We start from the raw sequence: 16,927 nt of genomic DNA on the forward strand, positions 1-16,927 counted from the left end.
TGGTTGGGTCTGGCCCATGGAGAGCACCCACAGGAGATCGGAGGGCAGGAGGAGAGTGAGGCTGAGGTACTTATTTTCATGTCTCCCTCTAAGTGCAGTCACCAACAGTGGGCTCTGTCTCTAGACCAAGGTCGTACCCCTTGTCAGGTGGCCCTGTCTGTGTGTTCAATGTCACTCTCTCCTTTCGCTCTTTCACACCTTGGGTGGTAACTAGTCCTGGGACACTACGTTGTCCCCGTGAGTCCCTACACCTGCCCATACTGATACCAACCAGGGTTCTTGGCCTTCCGCAATCAATGGAAATTGACTAGAGGCCAGACGAGAAATTCAGGCAGGGCTTTACTGGGGCCCCTGCTGCAGCAGCGGGGAGTGAGAACAAGCAAAAGGTTCCCTTGCTCGCTCGTTTCCTGAGCGGGGCGAGCTTGTTCCTTATATGGGGTGAGGGTAGGGGTGGGTCCAGGGGTCGGGCCGGAAGGGTAGCTTAGTTGGTTTGCCCACCCCTCTGGTGGTGTTGAGTGCAGGGGGCATGCTAGGTACCCTGCTTTTGTTCCCAACACCCTGTTTTTGCTGCGGGTTCTTCAAAAGTGGCAGCAGGTGTTTTTTGGTCTTTTTGTATCTTTCGTCCAGAATTTGCCTCAACTGGCCACGCACACAGTTAATTTTAGTCCCTTATAGTTTCCTTGTATTTTGTTGTTTGAGGAGAGGTGTGTGCAGGTGCAAGCACTGCAGCACGGCAGCTCAGGGTCCCAGGTCCCAGCCTGTCTCAATACTTTGTAAGTCATCTCTTGGTTATATCCTCTTCAAAATACACAGTTTGAGAGAGCCATTTCTTTTTCTACTGGGACCTTGACTAATACATTCTCCTTTTGACATTTCTTCTCTTCCGGAGGAAACTGACAGCATCCATTCCAAGCTTCCAGTGACCTGTCATCATTTAGTCGAAACCTTCTTTGACTCTTCTGTTTCCCTATATCACTTTCTGTATTCTTCTATTAGAGATCTTTGATTGTGAACAGCTGCAGAGCAGAGGTTTATATGTCTGTTAACACTCCCTAGACCATGAGTTCTTCCAGTCCAGGAACATCTATGTGCCCTATCATTTGGTAAGGAGCCTTTATCAGACTTTTCCCAGTATACATTTTTTTCCAATATATATATTTATTGAAAGGTACATTGGTAAAGCCTTGATAAAATGCACACAAAAATAAAGCAAAATGGGAATAATTAGATGCTTACTATATTATCCTATAGCAATTATTATTTTAATGGACATCCGTGTATCATATCAGTGAGTTGATATGATCAATGCATCGTGGAATTTAGGGCTCCAGAAATAAGTTTGTTGGTGAGATATTTTGAAGAGAGGAAATGACATTGAAGTCAATATTTGTTCCAGTATTTTGCCAATGTCATTTTGCACTGAAGGTGGAAAATGAATTCTGTGGCCAGAGAGACCTATGTTCAGGTCCCAGTTCTACCAGTTATGACTGGGATGACATTGGGAAAGTGATCTCTGTCCCATAGAATTATTTTGAAAACTTACCATAACTTCTTTTCTCTCCAGAAACAGATTAGGTACTCAACAGAGGTTATTCATTTGGTAAATGTTAGCTTATTTCTTCTTCTATTCTTTCAAACCAAATCATAAAGGCCAAGAAATGTGATCAAGCGATGAAGAACCGCAGAAACTAAAAAGCCAGGGTGTCAGTAGTCATAGCAGTAAAGCCGAAACTAGCTCTGGGTTTTGAATTCTCTCTCTAATGTAGCATCCTGTGATTTGCCAAAGGTAAGCAGCTTCTCTGGGAGCCGGAAAGTCTAAAAGGACATTTGTTTGGCCCATTCTATTACTTGGATCAGGAATTAAAAGTCCTGTGACTTGGATTCTCACAACAAAAATCTCAACTGTAACTTGATATTTCTAATATTTGTTCAACCTTAGGCAATAGCGCATTTATTGAGCCAGAGTGGCACTGTTAACTATATTAGAATCATGGATTCACAACAAAAATGAGGAAGAGAAGGACCTCGCTTAGGTCGTAGAGCTAGTTGGTGACAATGACATGACTCAACCAGATGTCACCTCTCAAATAAGAGCTCTTTTTAGCACATGGTTATTTTTTTGGCAGGAAAAAATGATATTGAAAAATTCATTTATGCTTCTTGGCATAGACAGTTTTAGGAACTGTGATGCCCTTCTTTTTGTTAGCTCAGGAAAGCTGTATAAATGAAAATGAAAGTATCCATCTTATGGCATGATAGGTATGGGGAGTAATGGATCTGTGTAATTCCAAAAGAGCCGGTCAGATCCCTCAGTGCAGGGAAACAATTAGGAGTCTAAGAGAAGCCGTTAGTCCCAAAGTTTATTTAACTAAGAGAGCCAGTTTATTCTGAAACACTGCATCATTTGTCCTGAGTGGATGGCATCCAGCTCAGAGAATGTGCCTTGGGATTTGCCAATAACTGTCATTCCATTCATTTCAGCGGACCTCCCTTTCATATCCTATTTCCATCAGAAAATTGACTGTATTAAGATGTCTGTGGACAAGTGAACTTGGCCAGAGGAAATGGAGCCATCCCACTGATGTCTTCTAGTAGGTGCTTAATAAATTTATTTTGAACTAAGCTGGAGAATTGTGGCTTCACTTTCTGAATATGTGATTTTTCTCACTGAGCTGGAAAACCAAAGCGACATCCATGTACTTTCAACCAAGCTGTGCCTCTGCTGGTGAAGGTATTATTAGTTTGAAGGTGGAATGAAATATAAAAGAGAAAATATTTTCCAGCAAAATAACTTTACTATAAAATGTTATAAAATGTTATACTTCACCAAAACTAAGGATGTTGCTTTTTTTTCTTTTTTTGCCTGTTTTCTCCGTTTCACATTCTATGGTAATTAATAAAATAAGGGCTCTGATAAAAAATGTTCCTGTGGGTCAATAGACATTAGCTTCATTTAAATTAATTAATTACTTCATTTTAAGGATCCCTCATTAAAAGCGTATGTGGTTTCGAATTTGTAACGGAAAGCATCCTGTTTGTTTTTTTGTTATTCGTTGCCATAGCATCAATATATTGAAGTCACACTCTTGTCAATGTATTTCATGGTCATGACCTCTTCAGAAACATGCTGTAGAGAATGTTGTTTTGAGTTTTCCTCCCAATTAAAGTATCTTCACAGTAATTTTGAGAATAACAGCAATAATGACAGATTCCTACAGATAGAAATTAATGAAAAAAACGATGGCCTGGCCTCCTGTTCTAGTTACTACAGTACTGTGACAAATTACCTGAAACTTAAAGACAGAGGCAACCCTTTTATTAAGCTAATATATTGTTGGTTTGGTATTTGGAAAGAGCCTATGGGGAAAGTTTGTCTCTGTTGTACAATATCTGGGACTTCAGTTGGGAAGATTCCATGGCTGCCGAACTGCAATTATCTGAAAGCTCATTTGCTAACGTGACTGACAGCTGACATTGCTTTCAGCTGGGATCTCAGATGGAGCCAGTGGCCAGAACGCCTAGACATTAATTCTCCCCATGGCTGTCTGAGATTCCTCACAGCATAGAGACTGGATTCTAACAGCGAGTGCCCCACGGGAACCAGGCAGAAGCTGTATCACCTTTTATGATTGGCCTCAGAGGTCACATTGGGTCAATTCAGCCCTTGTCACCAGCCTGCACATATTCAAGTGGAGACAATATAGACCCACCTCTCAATGGAAAAGGTGTCAAATCCATTGACAGAGGGCCACATGTGTGGGAGATAATGTGGGCATCTTTGGAAAACGCAAACTGCTACGTCTCTACTCCATGGGAAGGAGGGATGCATGCCATGACCCTGTGTTCCATGCTTTTCCCATGGCCTCGTGCTGTGGTTTGGCTGCTTCCCTGTATTTTACAGAGTGTATGATTAGCTAGGGACCCCACACCTCTGATTTTTCTTTTCTCTAATCCCTTCCCTGAGGATTGCATGAGAAATTTTATATGCCTTGTGGATATCTACTTTGCCTTGAAGACAAAGTAAGGAACTATTAGACATGCATTTCTGGGATGAAAGAAAATAAGAATGGTTCTCGGAAGGAGGGACAAATGGGACAGAGGGATTCTGAGAATTAATCCATGAGGAAAATGATTATAGACTCAAGATTAGTAAACAGCCACATGTCAGGGCCTAAATATTTTTGAGGGTTTATTGAAGTAATTGAAATACAATGAATTGCCCATATTTAAAGTGTATAATTTGTTCTTTTAGCAAATATATAAACATGTGAAACCAGCACCTCAGTCAAGATAATGAGAATATTCATCACCCCCCAAGATTTCCACACGTCCTTCCTTCCTCCACTCCTTGTCCCCTAAGAAACAACTGATACGCTGTTTGTATTTGTGGATTAATTTGCATTTTCTAGAAACTTATGTCAGTGGAATCATGCAGTGTGTTGGTTTTTTTTTTTTTACATCTTTATTGGAGTATAATTGCTTTACAATGGTGTGTTAGTTTCTGCTTCATAATAAAGTGAATCAGTTATACATATACATATGTTCCCATATCTCTTCCCTCTTGCGTCTCCCTCCCTCCCACCCTCCCTATCCCAACCCTCCAGGCGGTCACAAAGCACCGAGCTGATCTCCCTGTGCTATGCGGCTGCTTCCCACTAGCTATCTACCTTACGTTTGGTAGTGTATATATGTCCATGCCACTCTCTCGCCCTGTCACAGCTCACCCTTCCCCCTCCCCATATTCTCAAGTCCATTCTCTAGAAGGTCTGTGTCTTTATTCCTGTCTTACCCCTAGGTTCTTCATGACATTTTTTTCCCCTTAAATTCCATATATATGTGGTAGTATACGGTATCTGTCTTACTCTTTCTGACTTACTTCACTCTGTATGACAGACTCTAGGTCTATCCACCTCATTACAAATAGCTCAATTTCATTTCTTTTTATAGCTGAGTAATATCCCATTGTATATATGTGCCACATCTTCTTTATCCATTCATCCGATGATGGACACTTAGGTTGTTTCCATCTCCGGGCTATTGTAAATAGAGCTGCAATGAACATTTTGGTACAGGACTCTTTTTGAATTATGGTTTTCTCAGGGTATATGCCCAGTAGTGGGATTGCTGGGTCATATGGTAGTTCTATTTGTAGTTTTTTAAGGAACCTCCATACTGTTCTCCACAGTGGCTCTATCAATTTACATTCCCACCAACAGTGCAAGAGGGTTCCCTTTTCTCCACACCCTCTCCAGCATTTATTGTTTCTAGATTTTTTGATGATGGCAATTCTGACTGGTGTGAGATGATATCTCATTGTAGTTTTGATTTGCATTTCTCTAATGATTAATGATGTTGAGCATTCTTTCATGTGTTTGTTGGAAGTCTGTATATCTTCTTTGGAGAAATGTCTATTTAGGTCTTCTGCCCATTTTTGGATTGGGTTATTTGTTTTTTTGTTATTGAGCTGCATGAGCTGCTTATAAATTTTGGAGATTAATCCTTTGTCCGTTGCTTCATTTGCAAATATTTTCTCCCATTCTGAGGGTTGTCTTTTGGTCTTGTTTATGGTTTCCTTTGCTGTGCAAAAGCTTTGAAGTCTCATTAGGCCCCATTTGTTTATTTTTGTTTTTATTTCCATTTCTCTAGGAGGTGGGTCAAAAAGGATCTTGATGTGATTTATGTCATAGAGTGTTCTGCCTATGTTTTCCTCTAAGAGTTTGATAGTTTCTGGCCTTACATTTAGGTCTTTAATCCATTTTGAGCTTATTTTTGTGTATGGTGTTAGGGAGTGATCTAATCTCATACTTTTACATGTACCTGTCCAGTTTTCCCAGCACCACTTATTGAAGAAGCTGTCCTTTCTCCACTGTACATTCCTGCTTCCTTTATCAAAGATAAGGTGACCATATGTGCATGGGTTTATCTCTGGGCTTTCTATTTTGTTCCATTGACCTATCTTTCTGTTTTTGTGCCAGTACCATACTATCTTGATTACTGTAGCTTTGTAGTATAGTCTGAAGTCAGGGAGCCTGATTCCTCCAGCTCCGTTTTTCATTCTCAAGATTGCTTTGGCTATTCGGGGTCTTTTTTGTTTCCATACAAATTGTGAAATTTTTTGTTCCAGTTCTGTGAAAAATGCCAGTGGTAGTTTGTTAGGGATTGCATTGAATCTGCAGATTGCTTTGGGTAGTAGAGTCATTTTCACAGTGTTGATTCCTCCAATCCAAGAACATGGTATATCTTTCCATCTATTTGTATGATCTTTAATTTCTTTCATCAGTGTCTTATAGTTTTCTGCATACAGATCTTTTGTCTGCTTAGGTAGGTTTACTCCTAGATATTTTATTCTTTTTGTTGCAATGGTAAATGGGAGTGTTTTCCTGATTTCACTTTCAGATTTTGCATCATTAGTGTATAGGAATGCCAGAGATTTCTGTGCATTAATTTTGTATCCTGCTACTTTACCAAATTCATTGATTAGCTCTAGCAGTTTTCTGGTAGCATCTTTAGGATTCTCTCTATATAGTATCATGTCATCTGCAAACACTGACAGCTTTACTTCTTCTTTTCCGATTTGGATTCCTTTTATTTCCTTTTCTTCTCTGATTGCTGTGGCTAAAACTTCCAAAACTATGTTGAATAAGAGTGGTGAGAGTGGGCAACCTTGTCTTGTTCCTGATCTTAGTGGAAATGGTTTCAGTTTTTCACCATTGAGAATGATGTTGGCTGTGGGTTTGTCATATATGGCCTTTATCATGTTGAGGAAAGTTCCCTCTATGCCTACTTTCTGCAGGGTTTTTATCATAAATGGGTGTTGAATTTTGTTGAAAGCTTTCTCTGCATCAATTGAGACGATCATATGGTTTTTCTCCTTCAATTTGTTAATATGGTGTATCACGTTGACTGATTTGCGTATATTAAAGAATCCTTGCATTCTTGGAATCAACCCCACTTGATCGTGGTATATGATCCGTTTAATGTGCTGTTGGATTCTGTTTGTTAGTATTTTGTTGAAGATTTTTGCATGTATGTTCATCAGTGATATTGGCCTGTAGTTTTCTTTCTTTGTGACATGTTTGTCTGGTTTTGGTATCAGGGTGATGGTGGCCTCGTAGAATGAGTTTGGGGGTGTTCCTCCCTCTGCTATATTTTGGAAGAGTTTGAGAAGGATAGGTGTTAGCTCTTCTCTAAATGTTTGATAGAATTTGCCTGTGAAGCCATCTGGTCCTGGGCTTTTGTTCGTTGGAAGATTTTTAATCACAGTTTCAATTTCAGTGCTTGTGATTGGTCTGTTCATATTTTCTATTTCTTCCTGCTTCAGTCTTGGCAGTTGTGCATTTCTAAGAATTTGTCCATTTCTTCCAGGTTGTCCATTTTATTGGCATAGGGTTGCTTGTAGTAATCTCTCATGATCTTTTGTATTTCTGCAGTGTCAGTTGTTACTTCTCCTTCTTCATTTCTAATTCTATTGACTTGAGTCTTCTCCCTTTTTTTCTTGATGAGTCTGGCTAATGGTTTATCAATTTTGTTTATCTTCTCAAAGAACCAGGTTTTAGTTTTATTGATCTTTGCTATCGTTTCCTTCATTTGTTTTTCATTTATTTCTGATCTGATTTTTATGATTTCTTTCCTTCTGCTAACTTTGGGGGTTTTTTGTTCTTCTTTCTCTAATTGCTTTAGGTGCAAGGTTAGGTTGTTTATTCGAGATGTTTCCTGTTTTTTAAGGTAGGATTGTATTGCTATAAACTTCCCTCTTAGAACTGCTTTTGCTGCATCCCATAGATTTTGGGTCGTCGTGTCTCCATTGTCATTTGTTTCTAGGTATTTTTTAATTTCCTCTTTGATTTCTTCAGTGATCACTTTGTTATTAAGTAGTGTATTGTTTAACCTCCATGTGTTTGTATTTTTTACAGATCTTTTCCTGTCATTGATATCTAGTCTCATAGCATTGTGGTCGGAAAAGATACTTGATACAATTTCAATTTTCTTAAATTTACCAAGGCTTGATTTTTGACCCAAGATATGATCTATCCTGGAGAATGTTCCATGAGCACTTGAGAAAAATGTGTATTCTGTTGTTTTTGGATGGAATGTCCTATAAATATCAATTAAATCCATCTTGTTTAATGTATCATTTAAAGCTTGTGTTTCCTTATTTATTTTTTGCCTTATGTATTGAGGTGCTCCTATGTTGGGTGCATAAGTATTTACAATTGTTATATCTTCTTCTTGGATCGATCCCTTGATCATTATGTAGTGTCCTTCTTTGTCTCTTCTAATAGTCTTTATTTTAAAGTCTATTTTGTCTGATATGAGAATTGCTACTCCAGCTTTCTTTTGGTTTCCATTTGCATGGAATATCTTTTTCCATCCCCTTTCTTTCAGTTTGTATGTGTCTCTAGGTCTGAAGTGGACAGCATATATATGGGTCTTGTTTTTGTATCCACTCAGTCAATCTGTGTCTTTTGGTGGGAGCATTTAGTCCATTTACATTTAAGGTAATTATCGATATGTATGTTCCTATTACCATTTTCTTAATTGTTTTGGGTTCGTTATTGTAAGTCTTTTCCTCCTCTTGTGTTTCTTGCCTAGAGAAGTTCCTTTAGCAGTTGTTGTAAAGCTGGTTTGGTGGTGCTGAACTCTCTCAGCTTTTGCTTGTCTGTAAAGGTTTTAATTTCTCCATCAAATCTGAATGAGATCCTTGCTGGGTAGAGTAATCTTGGTTGCAGGTTTTTCTCCTTCATCACTTTCAATATGTCCTGCCAGTCCCTTCTGGCTTGCAGAGTTTCTGCTGAAAGATCAGCTGTTAACCTTATGGGGATTCCCTTGTGTGTTATTTGTTGTTTATCCCTTGCTGCTTTTAATATGTTTTCTTTGTATTTAATTTTTGATAGTTTGATTAATATGTGCCTTGGCATATTTCTCCTTGGATTTATCCTGTATGGGACTCTCTGTGCTTCCTGGACTTGATTAACTATTTCCTTTCCCATATTAGGGAAGTTTTCAACTATAATCTCTTCAAATATTTTCTCAGTCCCTTTCTTTTTCTCTTCTTCTTCTGGAACCCCTATAATTCAAATGTTGGTGTGTTTAATGTTGTCCCAGAGGTCTCTGAGACTGTCCTCAGTTCTTTTCATTCTTTTTTCTTTATTCTGCTCTGCAGTAGTTATTTCCACTATTTTATCTTCCAGGTCACTTATCCGTTCTTCTGCCTCAGTTAGTCTGCTATTGATCCCATCTAGAGTATTTTTCATTTCATTTATTGTGTTGTTCATCATTGTTTGTTTCAACTTTGGTTCTTCTTGGTCCTTGTTAAATGTTTCTTGTATTTTGTCTGTTGTATTTCCAAGATTTTGGATCATCTTTACTATCATTATTCTGAATTCTTTTTCATGTAGACTGCCTATTTCCTCTTCATTTGTTAGGTCTAGTGGGTTTTTATCTTGCTCCTTCATCTGCTGTGTGTTTTTCTGTCTTCTCATTTTGCTTATCTTACTGTGTTTGGGGTCTCCTTTTTGCAGGCAGCAGGTTCGTAGTTCCCGTTGTTTTTGGTGTCTGTCCCTAGTGGCTGTTTGTTCAGTGGGTTGTGTAGGCTTCCTGGTGGAGGGAGTAGTGCCTGTGTTCTGGTGGATGAGGCTGGATCTTGTCTTTCTGGTGGGCAGGTCTACGTCTGGTGGTGTGTTTTCGGGTGTCTGGACTTATTATGATTTTAGGCAGCCTCTCTGCTAATAGGTGGGGTTGTGTTCCTGTCTTGCTAGTTGTTTGGCATAGGGTGTCCCACACTGTAGCTTGCTGGTCGTTGAGTGAAGCTGGGTGCTGGTGTTAAGATGGAGATCTCTGGGAGATTTTCGCTGTTTGATATTATGTGGAACTGGGAGGTCTCTTGTGGACCACTCTCCTGAAGTTGGCTCTCCCACCTGAGAGGCACAGCACTGACTCCTGGCTGCAACACCAAGAGCCTTTCATCCACACGGCTCAGAATAAAAGGGAGAAAAAGTAGAAAGAAAGGATTAGTAGAAGAAGAAAGAAAGAAAGGAGGGAGGGAGGAAGGAGGGAAGGAAGGGAAAAAAGAAAGAAGATAAAGTAAAATAAAATAAAGTAAGATAAAATATAATAAAGTTATTAAAATAAAAAATAATTATTAAGAGAAAAAAAGAAAAAAATTTTTAAAAAAAGGACGGATAGAACCCTAGGACAAATGGTGGAAGAAAAGCTATACAGACAAAATATCACACAGAAGCATACAATACACACTCACAAAAAGAGGAAAAGGGGAAAAAACATCATAAACCTTGCTCTCAAAGTCCACCTCCTTAATTCGGGATGATTCGTTGTCTAGTCATGTATTCCACAGATGCCCGGTACATCAAGTTGATTGTGGAGCTTTAATCCGCTGCTTCTGAGGCTGCTGGGAGAGATTTCCCTTTCTCTTTGTTCTCACAGCTCCCAGGGGCTCAGCTTTGGATTTGGCCCCGCCTATGTGTGTAGGTCGCTGGAGGGTGTCTGTTCTTCACTCAGACAGGACGGGGTTAAAGGAGCTGCTGCTTTGGGGGCTCTGGCTCACTCAGGCCGGGGGGTTGGGAGGAGCACGGAGGCGGGGCGGGCCTGCAGCGGCAGCGGCCGGCATGACGTTGCACCAGCCTGAGGCGCGCTGAGCGTTCTCCTGGGAAGTTGTCCCTGGATCCCGGGACCCTGGCCGTGGCGGGCTGCACAGCCTTCCCGGAAGGGAGGTGTGGTGAGTGACCTGTGCTCGCACACTGGCTTCTTGGTGGCAGCAGCAGCAGCCTTAGCGTCTCATGCCCGTCTGTGGGGTCCGTGCTTTTAGCCGCGGCTCGCGCCAGTCTCTGGAGCTCCTTTAAGCAGCGCTCTTAATCCCCTCTCCTCGCACACCAGGAAACAAAGAGGGAAAAAAAAGTCTCTTGCCTCTTCGGCAGCTCCAGACTTTTCCCCTGACTCCCTCCCGGCCAGCCGTGGCGCACTAACTCCCTGCAGGCTGTTCACGCCGTCAACGCCAGTCCTCTCCCTGCGCTCCGACCGAAGCCCGAGCCTCAGCTCGCAGCCCCGCCCGCCCCGGCGGGGGAGCAGACAAGCCTCTCGGGCTGGTGAGTGCCGGTCGGCCCTGATCCTCTGTGCAGGATTCTCTCCGCTTTGCCCTCCGCACCCCTGTTGCTGCGCTCTCCTCCGCGGCTCCGAAGCTTCCCGCCTCTGCCCTGCAGTCTCCGCCCGCGAAGGGGCTCCTAGTGTGTGGAAAGGAAAGCTTTCCTCCTTCACATCTCCCTCTCACCGGTGCAGGTACCGTCCCTATCCGTTTGTCTCTGTTTATTCTTTTTTCTTTTGCCCTACCCAGGTACGTGGGGAGTTTCTGGCCTTTTGGGAGGTCTGAGGTCTTCTGCCAGCGTTCAGTAGGTGTTCTGTAGGAGTTTTTCCACGTGTAGATGTATTTCTGGTGTATCTGTGGGGAGGAAGGTGATCTCCGTGTCTTACTCTCCGCCATCTTCCCGGAAGCCCCCATGCAGTGTGTTTTGATGTGTTCATTTGCCTCTTGATGGTTATTAGAGGGGTTTCCAGTTTGGGGCTATGACAAACAAAGCTTCTGTGAACATTGGTGTGCACATCTTTGTATGGACAAAGGTATTCATTTCTTTTGCATCAATAACAGTGGAATGACTGTAGCATGTGGTAGGTGTATGTTTAACTTTTAAGAAACTGCCTGATTGTTTTCGAAATTGGTTGTACCAATTTACATTCCCATCAGCACTGTACAAGAGTTTCACTTCCTCTACACCCTGCCCAACACGTGGTGTGCATAGTCAACGAATTGCTTTTTCCTGCTCAGGTGCAAATGATATATTACATAGCAAAAAGGATAATTCTATTTAGGGTGAGCTCTTGGGCAGTAGTTCTCAACTTTGGACTTATATTGCAATTGCCTGGATACTCATTAAAAATGAGTTCACATTCGAGAGATTCTGAATTAATTGATCTGGGGTACAGATTTGACATCAAGGTTTTTAAAAGCTCTCAATTGATTCTAGTTTACAGCTAAGATTGTAAACCAAGGTGTGATGGTTAATTTTGTGTGTCAGCTTGACTGGACCGTGGGGTATCCAGATATTTGGCCAGACGTTATTCTGGGTTTGTCTGTGAGTGGTTTTCAGATGAGATTAATGTTTGAATGGGGTAGACTGAGTAAAGCAGATTGCTCTCCCTATTGTGGGTGGCCCTCATCCATTCATTTGAAGGCCTGAATAGAACAAAAAGCCTGACACCTTCCCTCAAAAAAAAAAGGGAACTCTTGCTTGAATGCTTTAGCTGGGACATCAGTATTTTTGCTGCCTTCAGATTTGAGTGGAAACTTCAGCTCTTCTTGAGTCTTGAGGCTGCTGGCTATCGAACTGGAATTTACACCATTGGTTCTCCTGGGTCTTCAGCTTCCTAACCCCTGATCTTGGAATTTCTCAGCCTCCATAATTGCATGAGTAAATTCCTTATTATCTATGTATCTATGTATGTATGTATCTATCTATGCATCCTGTTGGTTCTATGGAGAACCCTGACTCATACACAAGGATTTAGGGTCTAGGTTCTTGCCAGCTCCAACACTAAGCTACCACCCAGGATGGATTTCAGGTCCTCCAAAGTAATGAGGAGTTATTCTCCTAGCCTCTCAGTTTTCTGCCTTGATCCTGAGTGTGGAGAATGATGTGGAAGAATGTGGGCTGCTGAGGGTGAGGATAACAGGCAACGAGAGATTGTCAGCTCAACCTGTCGCTGTGATGATGAGTGACAGGAGAAGTAGTGGTATAAGGGGTATTGGGGGACGTGAATGTACCTGATAATGAAAGCACACCTCACATCAGTCTGGATGTGCCATATGTTCATTGGCATTAGGATGCACGATAACTGGCTTGGAAAATGTTGAAAGATTGAATGAGTTAATTCTTCAAAAGCATCCCCTTCAGCAGAGGTCCTGTGATATTTGAGAGGCTGTAGTGATGGACAGGTGTATGCTGAAAGATCATAAAGAATCCATAAGATTAAAATGAAGGCATCTAAACAAAGAATGAAAGGGAAATCAGGCTGAGCATAAATTATGTGAAATCAAATCTGTCTCTGGCAGTGGGATGCTTTGCCATTTGTGGGGTACAACTAGCAGCAAAATACACACAGTCAGCACGTGGCTGTTACCCAGTTTCTGTTGGGAGAGACACAAACTGTGGTGTTGAAATTAGCTCAGCTCATTCCTTGGTGATGCTGGAAAGACTGTTGACCTGTGTGCAGCATGTATTTTTATTCTCAGAACCAGAGTGATTTTGTAGTGTTCGTCAGAGACAGTGTTCGTAAACCATTTGTCATCTTCTGATGAGAGGGTTTGCATTATTTAAGCTGAAAATGTAAATTACTTCTTTTGTTTTTTCCAGATGATTGAACAAGTGCAGCATTTGAAAGGTTTGGTTCACTCTGCCTCGTGTGCTGAAAACACACACACACACGAGCTCTTTCTATGATGAATACCTGTTTATTTGTGTGTATGGGAGAGGTAGGCAGGGAGAACGACATCACTGAAAACAAACCACTTCATATTTTGAATGCCAAATCTGCTGAAAACCACGCTGTTTTCTCAGTGAGCAATGAAACAGCTGATTCTGGATGAACTCAGTTTTCCAGTCCAGGGGTCCAAACAGTGTGAAGAAGCTCTCTGAAGGTCGCATGGGGCCAAGAGAACTTGACTTTCTATCCTTAGAGCAGTGCATTGAAAATTCTTCCCCAAGCTATCAATATTTCACAAAATTCAGAAAATATTCTCAGGTTATTTATCATGCCTAAGCTACTGCTTAGGGTCATCCTTTTATCCTTTGATATTTTTCTTAAATGTTTCACTTCTAGCAGGCACTTTTATACATTAGATTAGAAACTCAAGGATAAATGAATTTATTTTCAAAAGTCTTATTGGATTATTAATTTATTTGAATAATTTCTAGAGTGAATTTTGTAATTAGAAACTCTCTCTTTGGTATTACTTTTGCTGCCAAAATACTCCTTTGGCATTAAAAACATTTTAGGTATACAATATACACCAATCATTAGGTCTCCATCTGTGGTACGTGGTATGGTTCATGAAGAGCTCTTCATTGATTGGAAAGTTAACTAACTAAGGCAGATGTGACATGGGTTATTTTGCTCCTAAGCAGGGTATTTGTCTATGGAACATGAGATCAAAAGCACTGGGGCTTATTGGACTAGGGGCAGGAATTGTCCAGGAAATTACTTGCACACAGTTCCAAGGAAATTTCTCATTCCTCTTTTCCATATTGGTTTTGTGTTATTGGGTCATATCTGCTAGTTTTTGCATGCAGAAACATGAAAATATACCCAAGTCACCCAGGACATTTCTACTACCCCATCTTAGTTTACTTGGGCTGCTGATACAAAATACCATAGCCCGGCTGGCTTAAACAACAAACATTGACTTCTCACAGTACTAGAGGCTGGGAAGTCCAGGATCAAGGTGCCGGCAGATCTGGTGTCTGGTGAAGAACAGCTTCCTGGTTTGTCCGTGGCCACCTTCTCCTCATATCCTCACGTGGTGGAGAGCAGAGAGGGGAAGCAAGTTCTTTCTAATCTCTTCTGATAAGGGCACCCTTATGCCCTAGTTATCTCCCAAAGGCCCTGGGTCCATTTCCCATCACATTGACATGTAAATGGGGTGTGGTGTGGGCAAAAACATTCAGTCCACAGCAAGACCCTCTGTTTTTCACTTTTCTCTTCATACAGATTCATTATCCATTTGGTCTCAGGATGTCGGATTATCACACACATTATCTTTTCGGTCTGCAAAGACCCCCTTAAAATAATAGTAAAGGGACAAAAGGGGGATAAGCCTACAGGGACAAAGTGAAGTGGAGAGTCTGAATCTGAGTGATTTCGATGGAAAGCAGGTGGGGGGAGGGTGACTGGTAGAGCAGAATTCAAAGCCACTGCCCCAGGGCATGGGTGCTATGAGGAAGACTAGATTCCAGCGTGTCCCACAGCACCTCAGAGCATCAGAGAGACCAGACATGGTGCTGGGAGAGTAGAATCCCCATTCCCTTCCCCGTTCACCGGTAGCTTCTCAGCAAGCAGGCATTTACTCCTAGGTTGGAGGAGAGACTGAAAGTTGCCAGAGAAAAGCCCTCGACATTTTGGTATCTGGGGATCCCAGAGTACTGGGAACTCCTGGTTCCCTTGCCCTTCAATGAATCCCAGCCATCAGCAGACCCCGTATTCAGACACAGAGCTGCCAATCAGTCTTTTAATATTTCCTTAAAATCAATAGAAAGAATAGTGAGTAAGAAAATGACCACCAGCATAACACAAATGAGCTTTATCAACTATAAACCTTTGTCATATTTGTTTAGGATTTTTAGGGAGTATACAAGAGGAGCATAGAAGCCACCTCTGATCTCATTTTTATTCCTTTCTCTCTCCTGGAAGTAACTGCTCTCCTTAATTTTGTGTTGATCATTACTATACATCTTTTTATGCCATTAATAAATATGCATCTATCCATAAACAATAAAAATATTGTTTTGCACAATTTCACATTTTGTATAAACAGTATTATAGGACCACTATCTTTCTGCTACTTACTTTTTTCATTCAGTATATATTTTTTAATCCATTGAGACAAAGTAGATGTAATTGGTTCATTTTGGATATGCCAAAAACTATTTATTTTCTCCTACTTTTCCCAGTTTTTAAATATTACCACCAGTGCTGCAGTGAATATTCTTGTACAGGTCTCTGTGAAGATGTAAAAACATTTGCTTAAAGTAGCATTTAGAAGGGAGAATTGCTGGTTCAAAGGTATGCACCTCTTCAATGCTACTGAATATGGCCCAGCTGATTGGATTGCTTTTTTATATTTGACAATCATAAGTATTTCATTGTTGTTTTAATTTGCATTTCCCTTATTATTAGTGAGATTGAGCATTTTAATTTCTTTTTGTATTCAGATTTCTTCTGTAAATTGACTTCATGTCTTTTGCAAACTTATCAATTTGTTTTTCCTTGCTTATAGGATTTAGGAGTTTTAAAAATTATTTTAATAAATATTGAGTAATTTAAAATATTTATAACATGTAAGGAACATGTATAGGAATTCTAAAAATATATTTTGTCACTAATTGTTTATTGGTTACATGCTTATGTACTGACTTTTATTAAATACTATTTCTGAATCTGAGAGAACATGTTTTCCCCTTTAAATTTTATTTATTTATTTTTCAGTGCTCATTTTCATGTTTTTTTTGTTTTATTTAATTTAATTTTATTTTTTATACAGGAGGTTCTTTTTTTAAACAATTTTTAAAAAATTTATTTATTTTATTTATTTATTTTTGGCTGTGTTGGATCTTCATTGCTGCATGAGGGCTTTCTCTAGTTGCGGCGAGCAGGGGCTATTCATTGCAGTGCGCTGGCTTCTCATTGCAGTGGCTTCTCTGGTTGTAGAGCACGGGCCCTGGGCACTGCGGGCTTCAGTAGTTGTGGCACATGGGCTTCAGTAGTTGTGGCTCACGGGCTCTAGAGTGCAGGCTCAGTAGTTGTGGCGCACCAGCTTAGTTGCTCCGTGGCATGTGGGATCTTCCCGGACCAGGGCTCAAACCTGTGTCCCCTGCATTGGCACACGGATTCTTAACCACTGTGCCACCAGGGAAGTCCTACAGCAGGTTCTTATTAGTTATCTATTTTATACATATTAGTGGATACATGTCAATCCCAATCTCCCAGTTCATCCCAAACCACCTCCCACCCCTGCTTTCCCACCTTGGTGTCCATACATTTGTTCTCTACATCTGTGTCTCTATTTCTGCCTTGCAAACTGGTTCATCTGTAACATTTTTCTAGATTCCACATATATGCGTTTATATATATTTGTTTTTCTCCT

At 40.8% G+C, this 16,927-nt stretch overlaps 1 long non-coding RNA gene across 1 annotated transcript; it reads left to right on the top strand.

The window, feature by feature from the left end:
• The first annotated feature begins 371 nt into the window (after positions 1-371).
• Positions 372-4,572, top strand: LOC149749948 (uncharacterized). The gene is made up of 2 exons (XR_016391879.1): positions 372-2,591; positions 4,253-4,572. It is a non-coding gene; the product is annotated as an uncharacterized LOC149749948 (long non-coding RNA).
• Positions 4,573-16,927: the final 12,355 nt, after the last annotated feature.

This window comes from Delphinapterus leucas, chromosome 2 (genome assembly GCF_059928025.1).
Source record: "Delphinapterus leucas isolate spDelLeu-1000000601 "Yukka" chromosome 2, BTC_Dleu_Yukka2, whole genome shotgun sequence".
NCBI classification, from domain to species: domain Eukaryota; kingdom Metazoa; phylum Chordata; class Mammalia; order Artiodactyla; family Monodontidae; genus Delphinapterus; species Delphinapterus leucas.